Source organism: Uranotaenia lowii, chromosome 3 (assembly GCF_029784155.1).
Source record: "Uranotaenia lowii strain MFRU-FL chromosome 3, ASM2978415v1, whole genome shotgun sequence".
NCBI lineage: Eukaryota > Metazoa > Arthropoda > Insecta > Diptera > Culicidae > Uranotaenia > Uranotaenia lowii.
This window is the reverse complement of record NC_073693.1, coordinates 75,371,015-75,384,034: the sequence shown is the minus strand read 5'-3', so window position 1 is coordinate 75,384,034 and position 13,020 is coordinate 75,371,015.

The window sequence follows — 13,020 nt, the reverse complement described above, 5'->3', positions numbered from 1 at the left end:
ATGTGGTGTAGTTTCAGCACGTTTCAGTGCGACAAACCGATCGATGTTTTGTGAAGTTTATTTAGTCAAAATTTGTCATATGAAGTTTTATTTTACTGAAAAAAGATGCTTTTTAAAGAAATTTAACTCACATGAAAATGCTTGCTGCATTTGAATTTCAGAAGAATTCCCATTGACAGTAGGTTATTATGTTTGATTTTAATCAGGATTCCGAATCTAATAATGATTGATTTCTGATACTAAATTTTGACCCCGTGATTTAAAATCCTTTTAGGAATAAGTGACAGCTTGCTGTTAAATTCATGAAAAAATCTGAAATTCTGATTATGGAATCAAATTCTGAATCTTAATAGCTTGATTGTGAAATTGGAATTTTATAAATGTGAATTGAGAACTTCAGATTCAAAGATTTAGATTATAAATCTGATTATAAATTTTACTCAAGTATTTAGATTGGAATAAAATCATGCAGTTATAAGTTCATTAAAAGTCCTGAATCGGAATTCCATTTAAATTTTTTTTTTCATGAATAACAACAACTGTTGTCATCGAAAAATTGTATCAGTAAGGACAAATTTTGAACAATTTTTATCAAAACTTGCTGAACCATGGGGCCTGAAGAACATAATTTTCAGTTTTTCCAGTTGTAGTATTTATATAATCAAACCATTTTTTTCCTTAATTTTTAAAACATATTTTTGCTTCATAGCTAAATTTTTTATATAATTTTTGTTGTAATTGTTATGTAAATAACTGGATATAAAAATTTTTGTAAAAGAAAACTTTTTAGACATATGTCAATCTGGTGTTGTTTTTTTTCGGCCCAATTTTTTATGCAAATTTTTCAGAAGCATCTACAGGTGGGGTTGAGTTTTAGAGGCTTAATATAACTTTCCAATCTGAATCTGAATTCTTAATCTTATTTTTAAATTCTTATTTAAATACCAAACAGAAATAAAAAACCTAAACTAAGTCTAGCCAAACCGAATCAAATCTGTCCTATCTAATCTGAATTTTTACTTTCATATGGACTTCGATTTGAATTCAGAATGTGAATCCAGAATGTGAATTAAGAATTATATTTTTTTAATTAAAAAATAATATTCAGAATTCATATTTACAATTTACCTTCATTCATCTGAAACGGAATCTTTTCTTTGAATTTTTATGTTAACTCAAAATGTCAAGTCTGAACAGAACTCTGACTTTACAAGATTCCTAAATCCTATGTATTTTTTTCAAAATCGATATCGATCGATAATGGATCGCGATCCATAAGTTTCGAATCCTTAGTCCAAACAGTAATATGCACAGCGGTAGAATTGATTTCATAAATAAAAGTTCAATGATGAATTCCATAATTCACACACAGCGTATTATTGATAATACATTCGTGACTCATTTTTAACTCCTGAAGGTAGGCTCATTATTACATCGAAGATCATCGTGCTGCGTTCTTCGAACAGAAAAAGAAACTTATTCGAAACGGCGAAAATTTCAAATTTTCTACCATCAGCAAGCTTTGTCCAGTACACATAAACCTTGGATGGATATTAGAAACAACCCCTGCCCATATAGTTATGAAAATAACCTCGGCAAAGTTGGGTGGAAAAAAATATGTCAGATCTGAATTCTGAAACTGAAGTATGATTCTGAATCTGAATTCTGATTTGAAACATTGTGTTTATCTTAATTCTGTCTAAGCGCGCTGTTCTGTCGACGCTCGGCTGGGACTCTCTAAATCATTACATTAAGAAAAAACACTTCAAATTTCAAATTTTAGTGATAAAAATTATATCAAATCTGATTTCTGAAACTGATTTATGAATCTGGATTCAGAACCTTATCCCTGATTTGAAACTTCTTCTCAAGCATAATTCTGTCTTGGTATGTTGGTTCTTTTTTTCTGTGCGGCTGCGCTGTTTTGTCTACGCCCGGCTCTCTGAAGGTAAAGCTGCGGTTGTTGTTGCTATGCCCAAAGTCGCCATTTGCTGTATCGAAAAGCGATGAAAAAGGAGAAATCAAAAAAGAGCCAGAGAATATCGGAGGGACCGACAAACCGCAAACCGGCCAAGGCACCAGAAAGGTGCAACTGAGTTTTACCATCAACATATTTCAAACTGGTCAAGTTTGAGAAGCACAATTCTCGACGCTCACTAGTGGTCAAAGGGTTAGCTCTCTGAACTCTCATGATGGATGTCGTGGGGTCGATTCTCAGCTGATTGATGAACTTTTTGACAAATTTTCGATCGCCTCTGTAATTAATTTAGCGATTGCTGGTTACTGCTGCTGAGCAAATGGCTACCTTTTTTGGAGCCAACGTAAGGGGCTGTTCACTAATTACGTAAGCACATAGGGGGGGTGGGGGGGTTTCACATTTGCTTACGATCTCTTACTAGGGGGGTAGGGGGGGTTCCCAAAAAACTTACGTAAGAAATGTTACATTGATAATTCGTCACAGCCATACGAAACCATATTGCTCAGGTTTTTTTTTCTTCTCACTTCCTTTTTGTTGGTTATTTTTGATGTTATGTTATTTATCTTTAAATGTCTTTGAGTCAATCAAAAAACTCTATTTAACAGAAGATGTATCAAAAAATCCTTAAATTTTATCGCTCACTGGTGAAATGAGTCTGAGCTTTTGGGTTAACTAACAACGTTATTGTCGTTAAACATTTTTGCACCAATTCTAGTAGTATAGAATGAAGTTTTTTAGATTTTTATGATTTTGAGGTCAAAACATAACAATTTTTATGGTACTTTGTGTTAACAATATCTGTCACTCTTTTTTTTATTTAGAATTCAGATTTTGTATTGTTTATTCGATTGTGGAAGTTTATTGAAAATTATGCTGCTACGAACATGCTTTGTCTTTAATAATGTTTTCTATAATCGTTTATGACTTTTCATCTGTTGTTTTGTATAAATTGTGCTTTTCAAATGTAATGCTATATGCAATATTGAGTTTTACTTAAAATGTGCTTTGTTTTGAAGCAAGGACGTTTATTTTTTTATATTTTCGTTTTATATTTTGTAAAAACGTGTCAATTTCTTAAAGAATCAAAAACGTAAGATCTTACTACGGGGGGAGGGGGGGTTTTGAAAAATCTTACTTTTTCTTACCAGGGGGGGAGGGAGGGTATAAAATTTCCAAAATTGTGCTTACGTAATTAGTGAACGGCCCCTAAGCAAGATATGTTCTATGGAATAGAAAATTTTTAAACAATTTTGTTTTTTTTTGGTTTTGAGATAGGACCTACAGGAAAAAAAATGCAATTTTTTGATACTAAATTCATCAAAATCGTGAAACCTAGAATAGGAGTTAATGTGTTAAGAACGTTTTTATGGAACATACAAATAAACGGACATCATCGTAACTCGTCGAGCTGAGTCGATTGGTACCTATAAAGTGGGGTCTTGGACCCTTAATTAATGATATCCCCAACTGACCGTTCCCTATGCCTTTCTGTAAGAAAGCCAAAAATGTTTGTATCTTTTGACCAAATTCCAGTTTTTCAATGAAAAATACAGTGATTATTGTGAAGAAATCTAAAATTTCTTGTAGCTGTATCTTTTTTCAGTCATTGTACAGTCTTGAAATGTTGTGGAGCGTTAGTTCGATAGCTGAACTGAAATGTGTCAAATTTTATGAAAAAAATATCATATAAGAGAGAAATGGCAGCTTCTCAATTCTATTTTGAACGCCACTAAAGCTTAAATTGAAAAAGTTATATCGACAAGTATTAGCAACAATCAAATCTCACATCAACCTTGCAGTAAGGTTTATTGGGCTTAGATTTTGAAGCTGATTGAACAAAATTTGAATATTGGTACTCATACATATTTGGTAAAAAAAATTTAGCTGTGTCAATGTTATTGAAATGCCAAAGAATGAAAATAAAATTATCGGAAATACCAAACCCCGGTATGAGAAAATAGGCTGTTTTACCGGTTTCGGTAAAACCGGTTAGACCACCCTAGTATTAAACTATTTTGTTTAATTAATTTGTAAAAAAAAACAGTTATGTACAAAAATTTTGAAACCTCGAGTAATAATCAATATGTTAATATTATTTTGATTTGTTTAAAAACTTTAATTTTAATGCAATGATTGAGCGCCAGTGTTCGGTACAGAAGCGCTAATCCGCTATTCGCTAGTTAGTCCGCTAACTTTTCGTTAGCGGTTTAATTTTGCCGCTAAGTTTTGATTGATCTAGCGAATTAAAAAGATCCGCTATTATTTGGTTCCGCTAATTGAAGGCCGCTAACTTCCATATATCTGTATCAATCTCTCGAATTATTAGTGACAGAATAAACTTTTTGTCATTTATCAAGTTAAGGTGACATTGGGCATCATTCTAATTGCCTAATTGGATTAGTTAGAGGAATGTGTACTCGAGTTAGAGAAAAGATGTATTAAGTGTAATTTTTCTCTCTTTTAGCACTTTTTTTTCGCAAAATTTGCAGAAGAAGATAACAATAAGAGGTGTTAAACAATTTAAACTTTTTTTAACATCCCTTCATCAACAATTGTTTTCAAATGGTTGAGATATTTTTATCACAATACAGTTTTTAAGAGATTTTACAGATCAGTGCATATAAAAAAAAGTTAAAATTTCCATTGTAGCCTTCGTTTTAAGTTCAAATAGAAATTGTACATACGTTTTCGATAATGTAAATTGATAATGTAAAATAATGCAAAAAACAACAAAATGAAAAGAATTGCACAAAAGATTGTTTGCTTCGAAATTGCATACCGTCTACTTTGCACAAAACTGATGAATCGAGTAAATTTTTAACCAAAATTAAAATTTAAAAAAAAAAAGAGATATCCCATCTTCCACTTGCTGTTATTTGCTCTTGTAATTGTTAAATAATTCGTTTTTTTTTTAAATAGTAGAACACAGAGAGTTGTTTAAATTCCCATCTTTGGCAGATTTTGTTTTGCTCTTATAATTCTATAAAAATTCGATCAATTTATCTAATTATAAATTAAATACTTGAAATATTATTTATTCCCCCTTGAGGAGTTGGGAAAATCGAAGGGGCGGGGTGACAATAGAAGAATTTGATATTAGTTCCGGCCTTAATGTTGGTCAACAGTTAGCGATCAGCGATTAGCGCTTTAAGCTTAAAGCGATAACTTTTTCGGCACATTTAGCGTATTTTATTAGCGATCACTAACTTTGAATGAGTTAGCGATCTAATTAGTGGCGCTATTTTTTCAGTTAGCGATGCCGAACACTGTTGAGCGCAAACAAAACTTTTTTTCCTGTAAGGTATATGTATTGTATAGGTGTATGTATTTAAAGTACCAATCGTTAATGTTTCAAATATTTAAACCCTCGAACAACAAACGCTTTCTGGAGCAAGCCATTATTCAGCTATCATATGTAAAATGTTTACGTCAGTACCAATATGTACAGCTCACGAGATTTGATGCAGACCACTATTTATTGAGTGAGGCTTGATTGGTTGTCTACGTTCAATGGAACAACACTAACCTTTTCATAGACCCGGCTACAAATCATTACGAAAAATTACGAAATGCTCCCGGGATACCAGTATTAAACAAGCTGTTTGGGATAGCTAAAGTGTTGATAAGACAGAGACATTATTTTTTTCTCAAAAATTCGATAAAATGCCTTGGAAAGGCCTATCAGCCGAGAGCATGTCGTGCTAGCAAATATCGACTCTATACAGTTTGTAAGGGTGGCATGCATTCCGAGCCGTTTGTGAACACTGACACAATAAATATACATAGCTGTTTACGTCCGAGAGTGCCTGAACCGTTGCCAACTGCCCATAATCCGCAAGCATGATCACCCTATACTGTTTTAACTTTATTTTCCATCAGTTTTCTACACAAAAAAAAGCATAGTTAAACTACTAAATCCGTGGTTTAAATGAACAACAGGCAACCTTATTTTTTAGTCAAATATGTTTTGTTGTTCAAAATACCTTACGCATAGCTATTTTACCATGTGCTGAATTTGGCTGCGCATAGTAAATTCGACTGCGTTTTAATAAAATTGTCAATGAAATGATGCATTGTTTTACTTCGTACCAAGTAATATTGATATGTTTCATGATGAAACTAGTATGTGTTATACTGAAGATTAGTATAAACGAGAGCTTGATTTAAATAGAAAAACAACTATGCATGTCTGTTTGTTTATTTGCATGCATGCATTATTCACACTTCCGACACACGTCGGTCAATGTAAGTGTGTTCTCCCGATGCTTTGGAAAGATTTTCACAGTTATGAAACTTGAAAGCAGCTCAACATTTGTTTATTTACTCACGGGTTTGATAATTAATGATCATTAATTAGTATGAACAACAAGAATGTTTACCATAGTTTATTATACGCACTGATGTTTTTGAGTCAAATATGTTTAATTCTCAAGAGTACCATGTGCGTAGTATTTTGTTGATATGAATTCATGCCACTATGTCTAAATTATTATGCGGACGCTAGTTGTAAAAGAAAGTATGATGAAATTATCATGAATACTATGGTCATGATAATTTCATCATAATTTAAACAACAAACATTGAAAGTTGTCGAAAATTACCAGGTACATAGTAATTGCAATAATGTTTCATGCGCACTTTTACAAAATTGATATTATACTTTGCCATGGTTTAAAATAAAATAACGCAGAAATGGTAAAAATATCATGACAACGTCTTTGAAATTGAAAGCGTTTCTAGTCAGTCGAAGGATTTCGCAGTGATCTTGATGTTGATTGAATCAAATAATGTTGCAGTGTTGTCTAACAAGGCGAACGACCTCTCAAAAAAGAGTCGTTCTACAACCTACCACCAGAGGGCAACCAGAAGATGTGAGCGAAGAAGCGAATCGGCGAAATCGGCGGCTGAGCGAAGCAAAAAAGAACGCGGGACGAGGGCAACGAACGGCTTGGAGTTCAAGGCCGGTCAATCAAGAAATTTCCGGTCATTGGTCAAGTTCGGGAACGACATCTGAACGCTGATTAAAGTGTGTGGGTAAATGTACCATATTTTGGCCCCTAAGGCATGGTTGACTAGATTTCCCATGATTGTAGTCTTCCTGCAATGTGTACCTTCAAAAGTCCTTCGACAAATATGATTGCTTACTAGCCTGAAATGCAGTAAAAATATGTCCTTGCTTGAAAGCGGTTGATAATTTGCGATAAACCTGATCAAACTATTGATTGAAATGCTCCTTATTGTAGCCCCCGCGCCTAATTTTGGCCCTTTATGAGTTCCTTAAATTGGCCGTCTCTAGGAAAAAATTGCCTCACTAATACAACAACAGCCCCCACGAATTCATTGAAAGTATCCCGGAAGGAAGCACATCAATGTTCTGTATTGTTTTCAAAAAGTCGGAAGTATGAAATGTCAATCAGTTTTCATAATTGATATTTGCATGTAGAATTATAATCTTAAGTAGAAAAACTTTACTTGTTTATTTCAGTTTTTGTGTGTCTATAATTTCTATTAAAAGTTCCAAACAATTGCATTGGTTAACATAAATATGTTCATTAATCAAGCAAACAAATCGTTTGCTAAATCTTTAACATGCAATCATGATAGATCTGTTTCCATTGAAGTTAACAGGTTAACATAAGATATTAAATGTTCATTCTTTTTTTTAATTCCACTCCCATAGAAGGAGGACCGACATTTAAAAAACTATTATGATCGAGGCAAGAAGCAAGCTAAAGCTAAAACTTAAGTCAGCGAACGATTCTTTGAATCATACATATTTAAAGTGTCGCCCTTAGGAATTTTCTAACAATCCTGTACGTACACCGGGATAGCAAAACAAGACAAACTTTCGCTCACTCCAGCCAGCCTGATAGAAAGAGATTGCATCTCACTCGTTCGTTTGGAAACTATCGCCAATGGAAGCGAACAGCAAATTCAAAAGCTGGGGTGAAATTCAAGCTGCATCCCACTCGCACTCATTCAAAATCATCACCCAAACTCGGCAGCGCTTCTTTCACATATTCCTTTCCTACAGAGAACAAACGTTACCACCTCCTGCTGATGCACAGTGATCTATAATAAAAAAAAAACTTGGTCAAAATACTATTTTTGATTTCACGTGAAATTGCAAACAATAAAAATTCAAGTTCGTTACAACATAGTATTTCAACATTGCAGTGCAATTATTTTTTTTAAATAAACATAATATTTAGAGTGTCATAATTTGAGTTTTATAACAATTCTTTTCAAAGCGACACATATGCAGCCAATGTTCATCTTCAATACAAATCAAATTAAATCCAAATACGTTAAACCTCATTTCCAAATGTGGAATTTTTTGGGTATGGATATAGTAACTTCAACATTGAGATCCAAGATATCAATTCGGATCCGGTAAATTAATTTATCGAGAGGTAAATTTTGTTGAGAAGAAAACTTCTCGAAATTTACCATAAAAGAGCAGCTCAAATTTGTTGCATTATAATTCCAACTTAGGTGCCAAATCGGCTTGACAGATAAATGAATTGATTAAAGTCCAAAATACGTTCATGATATTTTTAATTTATTTCAATCATTCATTTTACTTTTGACCGGCTTTTCAATTTGCAGACCACTGTGCACCGTTTGCCGACAAACGGCCGCCGGCTGCCGACTGCCTGCTGATATCGTTTTCACACATACATGCATACTACTATTCGTGGAATGGCATGCCAAAATAAGGCAAAAAATATGTTTATATTTTCTTGAATTCTAGATAGAAAATGTACGCTGTTTAGAGTAAGTTATAATTTTATATTTTTTGCCATGTTTCGCTGCAACCAACTGTAATTTTTAATTATTTTTCCATAAGGAAGTGTGTTTTTAAAATCAATCCGAAGATGGCAGATGCACTAGCAAGGTAGGTTCATTTTAGATTTTTTCCGAAGATAATAATTTTATTTGCAGTTTGTCATGCGAAAAAAATTTATTACGCAGTCATTTGGATTCAATCGTAGACAAATGCTATGCAGAATGTTGCCATATGCGATTTCCTTTTATGTTTAATTTTTTTCCAGTTTTTTAGGCGTATGTTTGGCATAAAAAACACCAAAATGCATTTTGGCATGCCAAGATAAGGAGCATGCCAAGTTAAGGCTCACTTACCCTACATCAGCTTTAGTTTTAACCAAACTTATGTTCTGGAATCCTTAAACCATCGTTTCTAAAAGTGAGGACAAAACCGAACCAACACTCAACGTAGAACGTTAACCGATTGAACGACAGGACCCCGCTGTTTTGGGTTAAGAAAGCCACTTGCTTTTACCGGTGTGAAATCAACCCCACGTCACCGCATAGTGTGACCCCACAACATCGACCGCCAATAATAGTCGGTGTTACTTACCTCGGTACCTGGTTCAGCACCCAAGGTGGGGCCAGGTACGTCCTAATCAAGCCGCTTGCCGTCTGAGGACCAGCCGTGCCCGGTTCAGCACTCAAGGTGGGACCAAGTACAACCGTCACGACCCTGCCGATCTTCAAGTTATAGACTAGTAACCGCTAGCTCGACGACTCAGGAGAAGAGGAAGTAGCCGCAACTAAATAGCCAGGTTAGATAAGTTAAGAAAGTGGTGGGTGAATAAACTGCAACCTTAAATAAACGGTACCATTATTGTAACTGAGGAGTTTTACCTTAGTCCTCCCGAACTTCCCTACAACATAGCATATAGAGTGGTAAGCGTACTGACCCTAGGTATTGATAGGGGTTCACTGCATTTCTACCGATTGGCTAACAGCCAGTCTTACAAAATAGCCACACATTTTTTTCCGTGTACTCAAAGAACACGATGGCTTGGTACCAATCCAACACAGTCCAGATAATACCGAATGAGGTGAATCCGTCAAATTTTCCTCAAGCAATACCGACAAAAACTTTTTGGGCCCATACCAAATCGTATTTGAGAAAATATGTGAAGCCTGCAGATTCTATCGAAAACTGCTGAAGCAAATTGGGCAGTCTTCGATCAAAAATTCGATCACTGGCTTAAGATTGACTGGAATCAATTTGTTTATTGATTAACTGTGAAAAAAAGACTAAAGAGAATATAAAAAGAAAAATATGAACAAGCTCTTAAATTGTGTTTATTAAATTTATTTTAAATTGGGCTTAGATATTATGGGATACCCTATATTTTTATTAAGAGATAAAATATTATGGTTCAAATAGTCTTTAGTACCTGATCCCAATATCACATAAGTTCAGAGTGTTGCTTTTACAGAAATTGATTTTTTGTTAAAAATATTATTGGAGAGTGGGGTAACGTTGGCCACTCTAAATAAAGTCTGCTTCATTTAATATTGGAACAAATTCTTTTGCTCATTGTGGCGCTCCTAGTGGACGGATTTGGAAACTTTTTTCACCCACGTGTCGGGAAATTCATTACCTTTCACCATGTATTTATGTCATAACACCAAACGATAGCATTTTGTAAATAACCGCCATGGAAGCCGAACGGAGAGATCAAATTGTGCACAGTTTTCTTACGAGTACGAGTACGAGAATTTCTTCGAAACAGCAATGAATAATTTTTTTAATTTTTTTTATGAAAGAGTAAAGAAAATGCTACATTTGTATGAAAAACAAATTATGAATTCGTTAATAAATGACTGAACTACACGCAATTGTTTGTGTTCCAATATTAAATGAAGCAGACTTTACATCCGTCGAACTTGGTCAGCACTTGGTCGTACAGCTTTCGAGCACGGATTCTGGCCACATTGTTCTGCTTCAGCGTCCGATTTGGCTGTTTGCTGGCTCGGAATGACCTTATTCCTTCCCGGAGACGAATTCGTCGCACCGTACCGGAGAAACATAATAACGATAAACATTGAATAATATAAAAACTGATGTGATTCAATAGCAACTTACTATCTTCTTCAGTGAGTGATTTCGATTTTCGGAAACGCTCACTGAAGAAGATAGTAAGTTGCTATCGAAATACCGGTATCTGAACTTTTCATTTACCGTAGTTAGATTAAAAGGAATCTTTCGATTTCTTTGATTCAGTTGAATCATTCAACCAAGTAGGCTCACAACTCGATAGTTTTAAATGGATTCAGTTAACACGGTTTTAAATTTTTCCATTAAATACTTAGCTTCTTCTCATGTTAGCATAAAATTAAGCTTCAAAAATGGCAAAACCAATAATTAAAGACAAACTTCATTCCAAGCTTGTTTGAATATTCGGGATGGTTTAATATGCAAAATATTTTTCTTTTATATGGGATTTGGCCATGAGCAGAATCAGTGATCGGTCGTGTTTGTGACAGCTCCACGAAAATTTCCATGTAAATTTTTATTTTTTAGTTGAGAAACGTTATTTTCAAATTAAAAAACGCAAAATCGGACCATGTGAACGTGGTCAGAAAGATTCGAAAACAAGTTTTCAAGAAAATTATCCATTTTAATTCACCATGGCGTTGCTAAATTTCATTTACGGTAAACATGTGCCACCAAATCGGACAACACAAGAGCCTCGAGAATTGGACGGGACTGGACTCGATGAATTTGAGCTTGAAATGAATCCGTTTATCCTGCCTTGGTGAGCCCGTTCTGATCTTTATAATAATTTGTATATTAGAATAATCTTATCTCTTCAGTCAGCTTATTTATTGTTCATTTAACATTCCTCAATCGATTTCCTCCTTATAATGTTGACTTAGCATCACGAACTTTACCAGATTTGTGGATTTTGATCACAGGAACTTAATCATTTACACTTTATATCGAAATCTTTTGTAAATTGATTCTTTCAAACGTTGTGGAAATATTTTAAATGCTGTTTCCTATGTAAAGTGGTTTAATTTTATAAGCCAATTAGAGTACAGATTTCACGTACTTATAAAATTTCGACAATCTTATTGCTGGTACAAACTTTTTAAATAAGAAAACCAATGTTATAAATCTATCATTAAGGAATACAAATATTTTAAAAAGAAAACTTTTAAAACGATCGGTACATGAATTTTAGTATTGCAAATGTGAATTTCCATCAAAGTATTTTTACAAAATGAAAAAAATTTCGATCTATTTTACTTTTTTGATGAAATTGTTAGTTTTTCATAAGTTCCTGCTTAAAGTGTTATGATAAACAGAATCATGCAGTGATGCAGTTATCACCACAATCTACTGAAATTTAGCTAAGGTTTCTAATAGATTTTTGCAGAAAATAATTGAAAGGGTTATAACACCATTTTATTGAAAAACAATTATTTATATCATTATACTAATTCGAAAGATTCGTTCTCTCATTTCTTGGCTGGAAAAAAAAATTTTAAATTTTAATACGAGTTTTCAAAGGTGATATTGAGCTCCGGTTGAAAACAGGTATGGTACAGGGGTTATTTTGGATACGATATGTGTTTTAGCGATTGATTGGGACCCATTCTTCCTTCTAATGGAACGTTGGGAGGGAAGAGGGCTTTTTTTGACAGCAGATTAGATTTGGTGTAGGAGATGTTTCTGTGATTGTTTGAGATTCCCCCTCCTTGAAATAGGAAGTGGAAAAGGTAGGGGAATTGATTAATTGACTATAAGCTAGAGTGAAGTTCTGTGATTGATTGGGATAGCTCCCAGTTTCTACTTTTGTTTTACGATGTTCCAGGTTGTACCCAGCTATAGAAATTCAAACTACTACCTTGCAGGTAACTAAGCCAAATTGCTTAGTTATTCAACCATTTTATAATAATTTTACTGATCATTAACCCCTCATACTATCCACAGAGTAGACGGAAAGATACGAAGGCAAAATAGCTGATCTACAGCAACCCTATTGTAATATTTTATTCTCTATTTGTTATTGCGGTCAGTTTAATGGTGGTAAGTATCGTAAATTCCTAATTCCGTAACAGCATTTGATGTATCAATTTTTCATATAAACTTTTCCAAATGGCATAAATTTATACACATCCGTATTCAAAATATTATATGAAGCGTTTGGTAGGGATCTCCACTCTTTATCCTCCCCTGTATTCTGTATCTTTCGCGGTTTTCATCACATGGTTGA